This window comes from Podarcis muralis, chromosome 3 (assembly GCF_964188315.1).
Source record: "Podarcis muralis chromosome 3, rPodMur119.hap1.1, whole genome shotgun sequence".
NCBI lineage: Eukaryota > Metazoa > Chordata > Lepidosauria > Squamata > Lacertidae > Podarcis > Podarcis muralis.
The window spans coordinates 77,261,324-77,280,360 of record NC_135657.1 but is presented as its reverse complement, the minus strand read 5'-3'; the positions used below and the strand labels follow the sequence as shown (position 1 = coordinate 77,280,360).

At 44.3% G+C, this 19,037-nt stretch overlaps 1 non-coding gene across 1 annotated transcript; it reads left to right on the top strand.

The window, feature by feature from the left end:
• Positions 1-13,313: 13,313 nt before the first annotated feature.
• On the top strand, positions 13,314-13,426 carry LOC114595079 (U5 spliceosomal RNA). The gene has a single exon (XR_003706151.2). It is a non-coding gene; the product is annotated as a U5 spliceosomal RNA (small nuclear RNA).
• Positions 13,427-19,037: the final 5,611 nt, after the last annotated feature.

Below are 19,037 nucleotides of genomic sequence, written 5' to 3'. Positions count from 1 at the left end.
TCTAGTAAATAAATAAACTGTGTGTATTCAGCTGTTCATAAATTCTTAATTGGCTACATGCAATTTTCTCTTTTCCTTTCCTCTTCCAATAGAGGACTTAAATTATTAAAAATTGTTCTTACTAAAATGTTTGTCATGGTGGTGTTTCATTCCAGGAGTGTAAATTGGTATCTCTTTCTAACCACCAGTTTGTAAATTGTTAAAGCTGCAGGGAACAAGGATCACCATTGATGCCCTTTGAAGGGTGATGTTGACGTTATTATGCATATGCTGCTTAATCCCGCTGTCCTCATTTGGGGGACAAGGTTTTTTGTAGGGGTTTTTGGAAATGTTTGGGATTTTTGAGGTTCTTTTTGAAAAACCTTCCTGGCAAGCTGCATCCAATAGGTTGAAATGGCCTTAGAGGCATGAAATGTGTGGCCTACAAATTCCCATAGCCATCAAAGTCCATGAAACAAACAATCAAGCTGTACAAATGCCAATCAAAATGGTAATCTCTTTGTGTGACACAACACAATAAAACTCTCCTAACAATATGTGATCTTTTGTTTTGAGCGATGTACATATAAACGTAATGAGTCTGCCTGTTTTAGTTCATTGTGCTGCCCTCAAGACAATTGCCAAGCTGTATCTCAAACAAAAGGGCACATTTTTTCCTGATGATCCTATTGCTAGAGGCTTCCTTCACAGAAGTTGCCAGACTCAGCATTTAAGAATCTGGCACCTAGAATAGACAGCATCTCCTTGTCATTAGTCATTCTTGCATTTGGTTACAGGCATGTCTTTGCCACCTTCTGTTTACCCTCCCATTATTAAGATGCTACCCAGCCTCTCTTGACTCCTGAGACCCTCTCCACCCCCACCTCAATATGTGGAATAAAGAAAGAGCAAATTGTTTTGCTTTAAGTAATTCTCCTCACCCCTTCATCCAGAACTGTGGAGTACCAATATCGTCAGACAAATACTGCCGCAAATTAATTGAAAACATCAAAGGGAAGTCAATGATGATTTCAGTGTCAAAAGGTGATTTCGAGCTGAAGAGCGTTTCACCAGGTGACACTGAGGAGTGTTCCGCTTTGCCGAGAAAGAACAGCCACAGGTGCTGTTGCACAGATAAATTGTGTCTTTACATTGGTTTAAAATGCTAGAAATTTTATATATTATGGCAGACTGAATGTGAAACCAATGTCAAGCCAGCCAAATCTTCCTTTGAAACAAGTCAAAGCACTTATACTTTCAAGATACAGGTCCATGGGGCAGCGAACATGAGTGTCAAGGGCTTGTGGAAAACTCCTCTCACTGACGGGGGCATTCCAATATGTAGTGGAAGGGCACTGCATGGGGGTGCAGGCAACAGAACATTTCCATTTTGCCTCAGGTGGTGAAACTGGACAAGTACAGTATAGATTACCATTTAAATCGAAAATAATACTCAGCCTCAGCTCCTAGCACCAAAATATGATGCATCACAATAACGATATGAAAATGGATCTGACTTGTAAAGAATGTCACATCACGTCCCCCATCTCCTCCCCCGTCTTGGGCACATAGTACAGTGGTACCTCTGGTTACGAACTTAATTCGTTCCGGAGGTCTGTTCTTAACCTGAAACTGTTCTTAACCTGAGGTACCACTTTAGCTAATGGGGCTCCCGCTGCCGTCGCACGATTTCTGTTCTCACCCTGAGGTAAATTTCTTAACCTGAGGTACTACTTCTGGGTTAGCGGAGTCTGTAACCCGAAGTGTTTGTAACCCAAGGTGTTTGTAACCTGAGGTACCACTGTATAGACCATTACAACATGGTATAGACCATTACAATGCAACATTGTCTAGCTGATCCTAGACCTGCAGGACCTAGATGTCTTCTCCTGTTGATTTCAGTCATTTCGCTTCTTCTCGCCTGCTCATCCTGCAGCAGGCAACATGGAAACTAAGAGGGAAAGTAAGTACACTTTGCTGTGCAAGCTGGTGAAAGCTTCAGTGGGCTACATTTGGCCCATGGGCCCCATTGCTGGTTGTTCCAACTGTCTTCAATGTGTGATAAACATCTGTGAGATATTAGGCAGCCATCCAATTAATCCAGTGCTTTATGGTACAATTATACTATTTAGCATTTTGTTGTATCTTTGGGGTAGGGGCAGATTTGATTTCCTTGGACATCATCATAGTCCTGTTAGTACTTCTAGCATCTTTCCATGCTATCTGTATTAATTCCTCCAGCTAATTACTGTGCCCTAATGATTTAAATATAATGTTCTTTGGAAAATGTCTTCCATTTATTCCCTTCATTATTTATTAGATGCCCTCCCTCCTAATGGCCCAGGGCATTGCTTAATATCCTGCCTTTTTCTTCTTCCACCTCCCTATTTTTTAATTTATTTATTTTTTGCTTGTCATATTTACTCATTTTGGTATTAATGTATAGCATCAAATTTCATTGAAACTCTTAGGAGAGATAAGGGCCTGGCTGAGGAAAGTTGGAAGAGGCAACTGAAAAAACAGGTGTGGTGCATTTACCCATTTCTAAAAAGTACACAGATGTGTAAATGCTTAAACACTGAAGAACACTATTGTTTTAAAATGGAAGAGAGGAACACTGAAGAGAAATCCTGGAGACAGAACACATCATTTCCCCTCTTTTTGGCATTGTTTGAATCTGTCTAGTGCGGGAGTGCAGAAGAAATTCCTGCATGCTGGATGCCATATCATCCTATAATGGGCTTTTCTGATCTTTCGACAACAACAACAAAAATGGATATGGAACCCTTCCAAGATTAATAACTGTACATCTGTTAGTTTAAGGGAGAAGCGGATTTGTGATCAATAGACCGGCACATGTATCTGAAGTGATCGGTGGCACTGAATGAATCTAACCATGTAATTACAGAAAATGGGCCTTTTTACAAGTCATCTGTGTCTCTGTGCTTCTATGATGTTTGATTCTGCTGCTATACTCTGAGTGTTCCAAAGTACACATTACAGCAGCCTAATTTTTCTTTGGACAGCCTTCTCCTTAACCATTTATTCAGCTGCAAAACAAGGCAGCAGACAGCACCATGCCCAAAAGAAACTCCTAAATAACTGAAGGAAGAGAGGGTTTAAAAAGTGCCCCCCTTTCATTTAAGTGCCTACTGAAGACTTGTCTTTTTAAACAGGTCCTTCACTGAAGTGTGAGACCACCATTTTATAATGTATGCTGAATTTACATGATTTGATGTTTTTAAGTTGCTGTGTGCATGTGTTCTTTAAGAAATGGAAACATTTGTTGGGAAATGGTATACAAGTGGTACCTTGGGTTAAGTACTTAATTCGTTCCGGAGGTCTGTTCTCAACCTGAAAGTGTTCTTAACTGAAGCACCACTGTAGCTAATGGGGCCTCCCACTGCTGCTGCGCCACCAGAGCACGATTTCTGTTCTCATCCTGAAGCAAAGTTCTTAACCCGAGGTACTATTTCTGGGTTAGCGGAGTCTGTAACCTGAAGCGTGTGTAACCTGAAGTGTATGTAACCCGAGGTACCACTGTATTGGTAATTGCTAAATGCACACTTTTTTTTTTTAAAAAAGAACCTTTAGTTGCAAAATGAGGTAAATAATAACAATCCTCTGATTTTAAAATAATGAGCACTCACACTTTACATTGTGGGTGCCCTTTGCGGGATTGGGCGTGGTGCTACAGTTTCCAGGGGGCTTACTGGCAAATAGGGGCTGGCTTGCCTCTCAGTGTTAATTTTTGGAGGTTCACGCCCAGCCTCAGTAATCAAGTTTCATGCTGGGAGGTGGGGCTAGTCCCATTATATATAGGGGGTGGAGCTGACAATAGCCAGGCAGTTGGCTCTGGAGATTCACCCTCCCTACCTTCCCTTTGTTTAATGTTTCTTGTTTGTAGGTTAACTTTTTCTTCTTGTTTAGCAGGCACTGCTTCAGTCTTTGACTGGTTGCTGTTGAAGAACCAGGAAGAAATTTTCCTGAATTGGCAGGTTTTGTCTTCCCCATAGCAATTTGTCACAACTTTGGCAGTTATGGCCTTGGGTGGAATCCTTTAGTCTTTTCTTTCCTATATGGGGGGGGGGGACATGAAGTGGCGACTCACCCCCCTGTGGCATCGATTCCAGGGTCCCCTCTTAAAAGGGGTTATATAATGGGTGTCACTGGCAATACACCGAAAGGCTGTCAGTGAACTACCCTGTATGCGGGAATATGGGCTGGGCTGCCTGCGAACACTTACGTCTTGCAGTGCACCCCCATATCCCATTTACCCTGATGTTCCCCAGTTCCCCCAGCTCGGGGGCTGGGAGGGGTACATGCCTAAGGCCTAAGCCAAGGTCTTCCTACATTTGAAAGTTTAATAAAGTTGTGGTCTAATTTTAATTCCATAACATGTCAGGGTCTTTATTGCTTTCTTATGATCCCTGGGGGCTGACACTCGCGCTGCATGGTTATGCAATGAGGAGAGCCAATATCTGCCTTTGCAGGTGCATCTGAGAGAATATCACTCCACATGATATGTCACAGTATATTCCAGATGGTTCTTTTTGCAAATGGAAGTTTTGCATCTAAAAAGGCAGTTTCTGCTCCATACCTACACAACATGCGTTTCCCACAGACCTGATATAAGATACTAAACTGTGTGTTGTGGCCTGGCAGGGGCTTGCCAATACACCTTGTTTCAGAAGGTGGAGACATTCAGCAAAGATGGAAGTTTTATTGAGCCCCTGCTGGATCACCATACATGGCTAGTGGGCTGTGTTTGGTTTGGTGGCTCACAAGTTAAGAGAAGGTTGTTTCACACCTTCCACCCCGACCGTGAAGATGGGGAGACTCTCAGCACTCACTGAAATAAAACAGTGATTGAGACTGGGATGCATGCGAGAAAGCAGTGAGGTAGCACATCCATAAAAAGTCCTAATGAGCAAGGGGAGGCAAAAATGGCTCCCATTCCCAGGAGTCATCATCGCTGTTGTGGAGATACTTCTCATACTAAAAGAAAGTATGTAGTTGAGCTCTTGGCACAGCTCTTCAAATGGCAGCTGCCATGAACCAAAGTGAATGATCATGCATTTATTGAGCATTAAGCTCAATATAATTGCCAAGTTGCAATTTGGCGAGGATGCTGAGCCTTTGCTCCGACTCTGTTGGAAATAAGAGAAAAAAAGATGGATAGTAGGGCTGGCTTTTATAAACGAGTGTTTGAATAATACAAAGATCTTGCTGTGAGGGCTCATCTCTGTCATCTCTTATCACAGTACTGAGGAATCTTTTGTTTTTATAGGGGCTCTATTAATATCTTTTAGTCACTTTCTTTTTTAAAAGGCAGCATTCTGGCCTCTGAACATCAGTCTTTCTGCCTGGCACTGGCATTTTATTTTCATTTATAATAGCCAGAGCTGTGTATCAATTTTCATGTTTCACAGACCTCCTGGATGAGAGGAAAGCTTCTTCAATTCCACACAGCTTTTCAGAATAGGAACCAACTTTAATTTTGCTGCCAATTTACAATGCTTTCCACATTGGCCCTAAAAGGTGAAGAACTGACATTTTCCCAGAAAAAATGTCATGATTTGCAATAGGAAAAGCCCTCCTATTGTTATCCTCCTCATCAACAACATCATCAGTATTATGTAATGAACTTCCAAATCTTGTCAAATATATTATCTATTAGCAGTAGAGCACATTTTAGGAGTCTGTGTTACCTGAATCTAAGTGGGTTTATTAATACACAATGGCTATAAAGCGATACAGAGTTAGGTGTATTAAAGCCCATGGAAATCAACTGACAAGCAGAGCAAGCCTACCTCACAATTAAGGTGGTAAGATCTATTGGGATAACAGATTACCACATCTTTCCAGTCCATGACAGCAAATGGGGCCCTGCCCTGCAAACGTCACTCTACTCTCATGTAGCCCTCGACTTTCCATCTGCTTTCTTACAACCTCCTTAGTCTCAGTGTTATCCTAGCACGGAAGAGGATAGGATCAAAACTAGATAGAATTTGTTGATTCTGAATGTCATTGGCTTTGGCTACACCCACTGTTGGTTTCCCTGCCTTCCGACCCTCCAGCCTCACCAGCCACCACTGCATCCTGTGCCTTGTTTTTTACAGCCACTAGGGTGAGAGCTAGGATGTATACCTGAAGGAACGTCTTCACCCCCATCGTTCTGCCCGGACACTGAGATCCAGCACCAAGGGCCTTCTGGCACTTCCCTCACTGCAGAAAGTGAGGTTACAGGGAACCAGGCAGAGGGCCTTCTGTGGCACCTGCCCTGTGGAACACCCTCCCATCAGATGTCAAGGAAATAAGCAACTATCCTAATTTTAAAAGACATCAGGAGGCAGCCCTGTTTAGGGAAGTTTTTAATTTTTAATGCTGTATTGTGGTTTTAATATTCAGTTGGGAGCCACCCAGAGTGGCTGGGGAAACCCAGCCAGATGCGTGGGGTATAAATAAATAAATTATTATTATTATTATTATTATTATTATTATTATTATTATTATTATTATTCCCTCCTATTGACTGCAACTGGGTGAAAACAACTAGGGCAGTCTGAGAGCTAACATGGCATTGCGCTGTTTCTTTGGCATTTTGTAGGGACTAGTGGAATTTAGAGCTGATGGGCCCATGCCTGCCATAACACCTCCCACGTTTCACCACATCACCACCAAAATATCTATGTCAGTGAACTTTCTGTTGGCTTACTAGAAGAGCTCCAGCAGCATACAGGTTATCCAATCAGTCAACCTCCATCTATCCCACTTGAACTTCTTCCTAACACCCCACAACCAACTTTACAGTGGGGTTGGCATTACTCCCTAGGGCAGAGATGGGAAAGCTGTGGCACTGCAAACTTGTGTACTTTGTTGACAAGGGTACTCCTAGTCAGAAATAGTTATGCCTTCTCAATCGAAGTAATAATGATAATAATAAAATGTGTGTGGCCAGTAGAACAACTGTGCAACTCATCGCCCACAGGTCCATGGAAGAAGATGGATAAGGGGCACATTGTCCCCCTATTTCATCCCCCATTCCCAATTAGATGCCCCAGCATTTACTTTCAACAGGAGGGCTGTGCTTCTTGCAATCTAGCCATTCCCAGGACTTCAGCCTACCAATGGCTCGTGCTTGTTTTAGATCCAGAAAAAGCCATGCCACCTGTCACCACAGATTAAAAAAAAAAAGAACTGGAGATTTGTACTCTGCCCTTGTAATGCACTGAAGTAGAGAATGCTCTCAAGTTATCTTACTGCTTTTGCAACAGTTCATATTCCACCACTAAGCCTTAATCCTTCTGCTTAGCTCCTTCATACCTAGGATGCTTCCTCTCCCCCTTCTCCAGATCAGCTTCTTTGCAACAAGTTCTGCTTTCTGGTGACCTCCCCAATGAGACATTATACAGGGTTTTCAGATTGCTCTTGCAGCTGATTTAGAGCTTCTAGCGGTGCCAAATCACTGTGTATGTGGACAGCCTTTTCCAAGAGGGACCTTCTTCTGTTATTGCCTAGGGCAAAGCCCTACTACATTCTTCTTGAGTTCAGTAGGGTCTGGATTTCACATTAAGTGCTTTGCTGGATCAGTTAGTAGGGAACCTGCCAAGATTTGCTTTTGCTCCCCTGCTCCCTCTGCACCTCAGGCAACTTAAAAGAGATGCCTTCATACACAGCTTAAGCCTATCTAGCACACAATACCCCAAAAAGGAAAAGCCTTCCCACTTACATGGTGTCAGATAACATTACTTATTCTGTCCAATATACCAGTTTGTCAAAACAGTCATTTACATGATATCTGAGAGTGTGGAGCCGAAAGTATTCTGAATTATTTAGTCCTAGAGCTGAGCCAAAAATAGTCACTGTTTTATGAGAACATTTTCAGCAGCATCAAAAAGATCCCCCTCCCTGCCACTTTTTAACAATTTTTGAAGCAATTGCTTGGGAAGTGTTTGCATATGCAGAAAACCCTCCCTCAAAACAGCTTCATTTGCCCTTAGTGGCATCAGCACTTACATAGCACTCTTATATCGTCACATTGGCTAGTATAAGTCTAGTGACTCATTCAGGAAACATTTGCCTTCCCTCCGCATTGGCTTCGTTTGCCCTCTGTACTGTCAGCACGTAGGCAGGTTTGATTGACTGTGCTGTGTCATGATATCAACATGCTAATGATTAGCTGTGATTACCCATGGGAGTGATTCAGGAAAGAGAAAAATGCTCTGGCCAGAAATGGAAAAGTGATGCCTATCAGCAGCAGGTCCTGGAAACAATGGCATCCAGCAGGACTCAGGAAATCAGCACTGCCCTTAGAATGTCCCTGCAGTGAGGGCAAAATTTGCTCTGCACCCATAAAAGTGGGTGGTTTTCCCAAGAAGCTGAAATTCTTATGAAATACATTTTTTATTATTATTATTAAAGGAATAATAAAGCCCAGGACTTGATCTGTTGTCTGTGGCTAGCCATTAAACATGACGGTAACATTGCAATGGGTTGACTAATTGCGTTCATTTATTGAAGGCCTGCCCTGAAAATAAAATTAAGAAACCCAAATCACTAAGCTCACTCATAGGAGGACACTTGTGTCACCAGGATCCCATCTGCAATTTCACAGGTCAGCAGTTACAGCCTGGCATCAAGTCAGAAGAGTGCTCCGATTTGTGACCACAGCTGAAAAAGGCACGGAAGAGGAGGAGATTGCTGAGATTGCGACAGGATTTTTCTGGGACAGATGTTTTTGGATGTGATAAATTAGCCAGATGTTTAGTCCAAATGGTAAGTGGAGTTATTGTCATACAGTACAAGATATTAAGGAGTGTTGCAGTTCATGACAGTCCCAGTTTGTGGGATATGCAGCACATTGTGTTGAAGATCTTTGTTGCAATTTTGTGTGTGCATTTCATTTAATCAAATAGTCACTGAGGTGCCTACAGGACTCAGAAGGAAAGTGTTATATGGACAAAGTACCTTAAGCATTGGACAGCTCAAAGCCATAGGGCCACTCTGATAGCATTATGTTCCAGAATTGAGTTCTTATGCATTCTCAGCAGAAAACAGGAAGCAAGCCATGCTAGCAGGAACAGGAAACGGTCCGGATTTTCAAATTTTGAAATATGGCAACCCTAAACTATAAGCTACAGGAATAAATGGCATGAGCATGCTCAGAGTGCACCTGCATCACAAATAATAAGGTGATACCACAATAGGCGTCCTTTGTATACACAGCACATTGTTTAATCATATGGCTATACTTTGGATGAGGATTGGCTGAGTCTTGCAGAGAGCTGATTGATCTGATAACATGAGATTGGCAGAATTGCTTGCAGGGCTTCTCTGAGTTTCAATAGAAGGATAAAAAGTGTGTGGGACAGGGAAGAGTGTGAGATTTTGCAGTATTAATTTATCGATTGCTCCACATTCTCCTTGGGAGTGCTATGCCTCAGTAACCCTAGTGGACCAGCCTCCATTGCCAGAATGTAGTTTCTGAGTAGAAATAGCTGGGGGAAGCGACAGCCACAGGGCAATTCCATGCCACAGCCAATCGGGGAGAATGGTCAACAGATAAGATCACCTGAAACTGCTTCATCCTGAACCAGGCCATTGGTCCATCTAGCCTGCTGTTGTCTGTTACAACTGCCAGCTGGTCGCCAAGTTCTCAAGCAATCAGAAGACTCTGTCAGAGTATTGCTACACAAGAGCCTTATCCTGAGATGCTTAACAGGGAGGGACTGCAACTGGAGCCTTCTGCTTGTGTGGCATATGCTGCACCTCTGAGCTACGGCCCATATCACAGCAGAAGGCAATCTCAGCCAAGTGAACATACAAACTTGCTTCATGCCGTGCCAGGCAGTTGGTCTCTCCACTGCAATATGATGCGGAATGGTTCTCCAGTTCCAGGCAGAGCGTTTTCCCAGTTATAGCACCCAATACATTGTGGCTGGACATGCCAAGGACTGAACTGGCAGCCTTTTGCTTTCAAATCATTGCTTTACTACTGAGCTATGGCCTATCCTATTGCGTGTGATAGAGCCATAACCCCTTTCATGTATCTGCCTGTTAACGGTTCCATTTGTTCATATGCTGCCACGGCACCCTTGTGTTCATTAGGTTGTTTTCCAAGGCCTGCTGCTTATAACTGTCATAGGTTTTATTTCATCCATCCAATTATTGCTTTCTGGAAAGGGTGTGTGTCTCTTACCCCCTGAGTACATTATATGCATGCCGTACCCAAATGGCTCTGACCTTTGGAAAACAATGCTCAGGCTCAGGCTCAGGCTGGGGTGCATGTCAACAACAAAAGCAGGGTAAAATATTAAGAGTTTGATGGTGTTTTTCATTCTTTCGGATTCATATGGCTCTATTACATTTGGCAGCAGTCAGAATGCAGCTGACAACACAGCACGGTGCTGACTACATGACACTGCCTTTGTTCTCTCTGGGCAGGGATTCATGTTTTATCAGTCCTCCCCAATTTGTTCCAGTGATGGAGGGGTGGGGGGAATCAATTGTCACACATTTGTCTCGTGCATTCCTAGCAGGAACAGGAATACAGCTGGTTTACCTTAACTCGTGCTTGCTGGGTGCACATCTAAACTGAAACTGGCTCATACACTGCAGTTTGTTTGGGGCCAATAAATCAGGTTTCAGAATATTTGCTTGCGCTAAATGTGGTTTCTTATTATGTCTTAATTCAGTGTCCTGGCTTATTCTAGTTTGTTGTGTCACTGCCCAGAGATGACTAAAAATTAGACCATTCATACAACACTCACATTGGAAGAGATAAGGCACAAATTTCTTTCTTTTTTGCATTTTAAAGTAAAACTACCATGTGGAACAATACGTGATCTGACTGGACTGCTGCAATGCGTTCATGTGGGGCTGCCCTTGGAGAAGATTCAGAAACTTCCACTAGTCCAGCATACAGCAGCTGGATTACAAACTTGGGTTCTGCTTAGGCCTCCTACAGTAGCCCCTTAAACCAGCTGCACTGGTTACCAGTTGGTTTCTGGGCCTAATTCAAGATGCTCACATCTATATTTCAAGCCCTAAAAGACTTAGGCTCCAAATATCTGAAATACCACCTTCATCCCTGCTGACCTCCTTGAGTGTTAAGATCTGCAGAGGGGGTTGTTTTGGTAGTTCCACCATCTTCAAAATTGTAAGGAGTGGCCACCCAGAAGAGGGCTTTCTCTATGGAAGTCAGATTCCCCACTACAACCAAAGGTGTGTCTGGTATCTTCATCATGCAGCTTTTGCCTTTTGGTGAAGAGGAACCATTTTAGGCTTTCACAGTTAGGCATTTTGTTTTGTGGGGCCCACCTCTTTTGCTGAATTCATACTGTTCTGTTCCATTTGGAATGGTTTGACTTGCTTTAGAATCACAATAGATTTACCTATTTTTACAATTGCATATTCTATGTTGTAAACTGCTATGGGACCTTGCTGTGAAGAGAGTGGGTAAGAAAGCTTAGAAAGAGATAAATAAATAAAACACAGCTAACCTTTCTCTGAATTCTACAATGCAGTTCTCCAAACAAAAAAAAAAAATGTTTACCAAAATGTCCATATTAGAGGAAAGTGTGTGCATAACAATTGATGAGAACAATGAACAAATATGCATTGCATTAAGTGAAGCTGCTTTGCAAAATAAAGTTTATTTGGAGAAATCTTTACTTAAATGATGACAAATTGCCATGAAGACTTAAAATAGGAAATTCCCAAACTGATGCATAACTGTGATAAACTGAAGTTAAGATGGGGAAAATGAGGAACAGAGAAACTCAAAACTGGCAGATTCCTCACAGACCTAAACCTCCTTCCTCAACCTGCTTGCCAATAGACAAGCTTACAGTCTTACAAGCTTTAAAGGTGCTTTCCCCACCTAACAAGAGATCTTTGTTAAAAGAGCACACAGATGCAGCTGCACTGCTTGAGCTAAATGTTTTCCCCACATCTACCACCTACTCACATCCCATTAAACTTCTCCCTTGCAACAATCCTCTCATCCCAGTTATTGTTAACACCTGTTGTGTGTCTTGTTCAAAGGTTAATGATTTAGAACTGGAAAAGGTGTGTGCTTATTGAAAGACTGGCCACAGTGGGAATAACTTCTGTTTGGGAGTTTCGAGTTTTGAGAAAGGAGATTCTGACTAAAGATCAGGAAGAACTTTCTGACAGTAAGAGCTGTATATTTGCAATGCTGTACAGGGGGAAACAAGTATTGGATATGGCAAAAAGCAAGGGGGGTATTATGGTATGTGGTGAGGTAGCAAAGCAGCATGAAAGTATTGTGATTTAATTAAATATCAAATGGAAAAGACATTAGGATATGTGATCCCATGAGACCCCATTTCCCCTGCCTCTACTAAATTACATTAATGGCTTGGTAAAAACAGAACATAAAGAAATAGCTTGCTATGTGGATGCTACCTTAAGGATTTTATATGAAAACAAATGAAGACAACAAACTGCTAAGGAAGTGGCTAGGAAAAAATGTGTGAGTTGGTCTTACTAATTAAACATGCAGCTCACAAGATTAAGAGAGAAGAGAAAATGACAAGTTTATCACAAATTGGTCTATTTTTATTAATTAGCGGAAGAAAAATTGACAGCTTCAAAAACGCAGCAGTTTTTTGATATTTGATTGAAGTCAGAGTAATTTAAGATCTTTTAGACATAATTTAAATATTTTTATGGGACACGGGTGGCACTGTGGTTTAAACTCAGAGTCTAGGGCTTGCCGATCAGAAGGTCGGCGGTTTGAATCCCCCTGATGGGGTGAGCTCCCGTTGCTCAGTCCCAGCTCCTGCCAACCTAGCAGTTTGAAAGCACGTCAAAGTGCAAGTAGATAAATAGGTACCGCTCCGGCAGGAAGGTAAACAGCGTTTCCATGCACTGCTCTGGTTTGCCAGAAGCGGCTTATTCATGTTGGCTACATGACCCGGAAGCTCGGCCAATAATGCGAGATGAGCGCCGCAACCCCAGAGTCGTCCACGACTGGACCTAATGGTCAGGGGTCCCTTTACCTTTAAATATTTTTATATCAATCTATTGTATTAGTATTGAGGATTTTTAGTGTAAGATGCATATTTGTGCTCATTATTATCTGTGTTTATTTTTAATAATAAATAGCCTTTACACAGGAGAGGGGGAGCAAACCATCTGATTATCCCCACAGCTAAAGTTACAGCAAAGATTAGGCTACTAATTTCTGCAAACAATAGACCCATCTAGCGATTGGAAAGAGTGAACTTAAGGGTTACTTCTGTTAGTGTTAAAGTATGTAGGGTAACCAGCATGCTTAGATCTAATTCATGTCTGAAGAGGTTAAAACCATAGCTTCTCTTCAGATCATATAAATCTTTCTCCTTTTACTATAGATTTCCATGGAGAGTCAGCTGTTCTGCCAAGCTTAGTGTATGTCACTTCCTCTTACCTTGGGAGGAAATGGGTAATCAAGCCTTTGTTGTGTTCACTCTCCATGTGGACTTTAGTATGCAAGAAGCTCTGAGCTGGTTGCTCCAGCACATGGCCTTAACTAGTCTCTTTTGTTTCAGAGCAGAATGGAGTATGAAACCAGCATTTTTCGATACCAAATGTTTGGATACTCTTACACCTGTGCATCTTTCCTGACTGCTGTATGGAAATGCCCATGAAGCTGACCTTTGACGAGTTTTGTAAGTAATCCTTTATGACTTACCAAATGTGTAGTCTGTCTCTGTGCTAAGGAACTGTGATACTTTGGAAAGGACTTTTAAAAGGGGACATTTTGGAGTCACAAGAAGGGCACATTCTAAAGGTTTTACAGCCTACATTTCCACACTTTGCTGCATGTTTTGTGATGATAAATATCTGCTGGGGTTTTCTCACCAAAGACTGCTTGCCCCGAACTTGGGTCTTGGCTTCCAGGATTCAAGAAAGTCAACTAACCAAGAGTGGGGTTGGGTGGAGATGAATCTTAGCAACCAGGCAGAGTGGCAGGATCCTTGCTAAGGTAGTGCATGCTATAATCAACTGTGTAGTTTTGAGGGAGTTTTCCTCTGTGTGTTTGATTGAATGTCTGTCTGCTATATACGAGTACAATGCCTAAAGTTAAAAAGAAAACAACAAAAAGATGTTCTTTTCTCCTCAAACAATACAATGTTTTTGTTTGGTTTGCTCATGAAGTCTTATCAGGACTTTTCTCTCTGGACTCCATCTGGGTTATTTTAATGACTTTCTTAACACCAGGCCAATACTGTTTATACAGAGTAGAAGCAGTTTTCCATGCTAAGTTCTTTTCGGCCTGCCTAAATGGGTGTTGAGTTCTTTAAACTTGAAATCTGCCTTTAGGACATATATTCTATTATTAAGCTATGGCTCCTCTCACATGTGAAGGCATTTTATTCTATATATCATAACTCAACGTCCTGAAGCCAGAATGTCATCCTTCCTAAATTGCCTGCCAATTATTCAGATCTACTGTGTTGACGTTGTTTGCCTCCCAACTTGGCTTTCCCTAAACGTATTTAAGTAACACTCGTATCCTCATTATTACTAATCACCGCTAGCAACAACAATGTTGTTAACAATCAGTGACCAATAGCTCATTTACCAGAAGGGGCTACAAATGTTGGTTAGGTGCTTGTTAAGGCCCTGATCAAACATGTTTAATTATGACCCCCAGATAAAAGGACTGCCATTAAAACCCATCACATTATCAAAGGCACTGGGTTGTTCTTAGTCACTGTCTGAAATCATGATTCAGAGCAGCAAGGAAATGTGAGCTTTCACATTTAATCCTTGGGAGGTTCCAGATGAGTGCCAACTCTCCTACTGTTAGCTGCTTTGCATCTCCCTGTATGGCACTCAGAACCCCCAAATGGCCTTTTGCTTATCTGCAGCTTAAGGTAATTTATGCTGTTTGGTGTGTCACCTCACAGAGGCGGCTCTTATCAGGAGAGAGAAGGTTTAGAGAAATCTGATCCACTGCAGTGTTAAATCCTCTTAAGGCTACTGCTGCACATAAACAACAGTTTTGTTTTGTTTTTAAAAAGCAAACAATACGCCCTTTCTTGATTTGCTTCAGTTTTTTCTGATGTCTGTGCAACTGGCACTGTTTGAGGAGAATTCGTTTAACTGGAAACACCACCAAATTCATCTCTGGGGTTGTTCAATGAAAGCAGCAAGTATCAAAAATGTATGGGTCACAGTGAGTTGTTGTTTTCCCCCCAGTATCGTGTATTTTCTTTACACTTCAGCTCATGTTGAATAGTTTTGTAATTATTAGGGGTGAAGGAGAATGTTGTGCTTTGCCCTCTGATGAAGTGCCTGAAAGGCTGAATTGGATTCAATTTCCTGTCGGGAGAGGCTCTATCCCACTCCAGACTGACCTAAAATTCTAAGGTTCATATGGGGTAGGGCTACCCGATAGTGAGCCGGTTAATGCAACACTGGTGATAATAAAGCTTTGTTAAAAAGTGAGGCTCCTGTTACCATCTTCGCTATAGCATTTCAGTAATTCATGAGCTCTCAAACAACACCCAAGGTGGGTTATGCCACCTCAAATGGCTCAGATCAAAGTACCCCATGCTGGGTGATATATGCCTTTATCCACCTGACTTTTAAAAGGTGTCCACCCATACTCAATATGCTAATGGCCTTCAACTTATGCCACCTCCTGCCACACGGGGCATGGCAACATCTATGTGTGTTATTGTTTATGTGTTCCAAATATATGGTTATGGACAAAGCCATTATTGTTTAGGTGTGTTTATAGAGCCAAAAGGAGTGTGCATTGGCATTGCTTTACTATTCATCTGTATTTCACTATCAGAAAGTGACATAGTGACAAAAGTTTTCCAATATTGCAGCTTGGGGTTCAGAAAATTAACATACATCTATCCTAAAATCAGTTTAGTTGGAAAATTCATGGCAAATTTCAGTATTCTGGATATAGGCCGGAGGTGAATAGCGGTGTGTATATAACAGTTTAACCTTCCTTTAGGATGGCACACGTCTCCAAAACTTCACAGATAATGAGCCTTACAACAGTATTTAAGGATGGAAATACCGTATTTTTCGCACCATAGGACGCACTTTTTCCCTCCTAAAAAGCAAGGGAAAATGTGTGTGCGTCCTATGGAGCGAATGCAGGGGGGGGAGGCAGGCGGGAAAAGCCCCCAAGAGCCGCACACAAGCTCCGTGCGCTCTTGCGGGCTTTTCCACAGGAGGGAGAAGGGACTGACTGGCCGCATCAGTCCCTTCTCCCACCTCCCAGGAAAGCCAGGAGAAGCCGTGCAGCCCTTTTAAAGTGCACGCGGCTTCTGCCGGTTTTGCGGGAGGTGGGGGAATTCCCCCACCTCCCAGAAAAGCCAGGAGAAGCCGCGCAGCCCCTTTAAAGAGCTCACGGCTTCTGCGGGCTTTTGCGAGAGGTGAGGGAATCCCCCCACCTCCCAGGAAAGCCAGAAGAAGCCGTGCAGCCCTTTTAAAGTGCGCGCGGCTTCTGCCGGTTTTGCGGGAGGTGGGGGAATTCCCCCACCTCCCAGAAAAGCCAGGAAAGCCCTGCGCAGCATCTCCCGGCAAGGAGAGGCTGCGCGGGGCTAAAGGGGAAGGCAAAACAGCGAGCGGGATCCATCCCGCTCGCTGCCTTGCCTTCTTCCATAGCCGCGCGCAACCCCTCCGCAAGGAGAGGCTGCGCGGGGCTAAAGGAGAAGGCAAAACAGCGAGCGGGATCCATCCCGCTCGCTGCCTTGCCTTCTTCCATAGCCGCGCGCAACCCCTCCGCAAGGAGAGGCTGCGCGGGGCTAAAGGGGAAGGCAAGGCAGCGAGCGGGATGGATCCCGCTCGCTGCCTTGCCTTCTTCCATAGCCGCGCGCAACCCCTCCGCAAGGAGAGGCTGCGCGGGGCTAAAGGGGAAGGCAAAACAGCGAGCGGGATCCATCCCGCTCGCTGCCTTGCCTTCTTCCATAGCCGCGCGCAACCCCTCCGCAAGGAGAGGCTGCGCGGGGCTAAAGGGGAAGGCAAGGCAGCGAGCGGGATGGATCCCGCTCGCTGCCTTGCCTTCTTCCATAGCCGCGCGCAACCCCTCCGCAAGGAGAGGCTGCGCGGGGCTAAAGGGGAAGGCAAAACAGCGAGCGGGATCCATCCCGCTCGCTGCCTTGCCTTCTTCCATAGCCGCGCGCAACCCCTCCGCAAGGAGAGGCTGCGCGGGGCTTAAGGAGAAGGCAAAACAGCGAGCGGGATGGATCCCGCTCGCTGCCTTGCCTTCTTCCATAGCCGCGCGCAACCCCTCCGCAAGGAGAGGCTGCGCGGGGCTAAAGGGGAAGGCAAAACAGCGAGCGGGATCCATCCCGCTCGCTGCCTTGCCTTCTTCCATAGCCGCGCGCAACCCCTCCGCAAGGAGAGGCTGCGCGGGGCTAAAGGGGAAGGCAAAACAGCGAGCGGGATCCATCCCGCTCGCTGCCTTGCCTTCTTCCATAGCCGCGCGCAACCCCTCCGCAAGGAGAGGCTGCGCGGGGCTAAAGGGGAAGGCAAAACAGCGAGCGGGATCCATCCCGCTCGCTGCCTTGCCTTCTTCCATAGCCGCGCGCAACCCCTCCGCAAGGAGAGGCTGCGCGGGGCTAAAGGGGAAGGCAAAACAGCGAGCGGGATCCATCCCGCTCGCTGCCTTGCCTTCTTCCATAGCCGCGCGCAACCCCTCCGCAAGGAGAGGCTGCGCGGGGCTAAAGGGGAAGGCAAAACAGCGAGCGGGATCCATCCCGCTCGCTGCCTTGCCTTCTTCCATAGCCGCGCGCAACCCCTCCGCAAGGAGAGGCTGCGCGGGGCTAAAGGGGAAGGCAAAACAGCGAGCGGGATCCATCCCGCTCGCTGCCTTGCCTTCTTCCATAGCCGCGCGCAACCCCTCCGCAAGGAGAGGCTGCATGGGGCTATGGCTTCTTTAGCCCTGTGCAGCGTCTCCCGGCAAGGAGAGGCTGCATGGGGCTAAAGGGGAAGCCAAAACTTGGCTTGCTCCATAGCTGCTCGCAACCCCTCCAGCAGGGAGAGGTTGTGCGCACCCTGTACGCTGCTCTTTGGGTCTGGGGGGGGGGAAAAGATTTTTTTCTTGATTTCCCCCCCTAAAAACTGGGTGCGCCCTATGGTCCGGTGCGCCCTATGGTGCGAAAAATACGGTAGCTAAATCAATGCTAGTATTGTCTGGCAGGGATGAATTCCCTCAAATCGTCACAGGTGATGAAGTATCTGACGAAGCATGAGACTAGCGTTTAGTAATCATGACATATCCTGCTGTCATAGCATACATTTCTGTTGCTTTTCCAGGGATCCCTGAAAGAGGTTGCCAAAACACTAATGCCAAGGTTATTAGAAGACAACAATTATTGTAGGATCTAGGGGAGAACCCATAACATTTTGCAAGTGATATGTTTGCAAGTGAGAGAGACATGGGGTAAAAAGATGACTCCAGCCCTCCAACTGCATACCCTTCTCTACTCCCTGACTCCATTTCTCTCGCTGCCCCCCACAAATTAATAACTCACTTTTGCTTCCACCACCGCAGTCTCAAACATGTGTCTCCTCATCCCAATACCCACTCTTGCTTCTCTGTCCCACTTCTTCTTTCTTCTCTGTAAAGAAACAGTATAATAATAATAATAATAATAATAATAATAATAATAATAATAATAATTTAAAAAAATTATTTATACCCCGCCCATCTGGCTGGGTTTCTCCAGCCACTCTGGGTGGCTCCCAACAGAACACCAATAACAATAATAAAAAGCAACAACATCAAACATTTAAAACTTCCCTAAACAGGGAGGCCTTCATGTCCCTTCCAGATGACACCCCATTGCACTTCCCTGTGCCTCCTCTCCCTGTTCCTTTGTCATAGTTAAGTCCTATTCAGACATTGTACATATCTGATAATAAAACACAGAAATGTGGAGAATGTAGCTCACCCACACATCCACACACCCCATCCCTATTGCCATCCCTATTTCTCTGCATGATTTAGAAGGGCAAATGACTGAAGCAAGGAGCCTCCTGTACTCATGGAGGCATTGCAGAATTACATCACA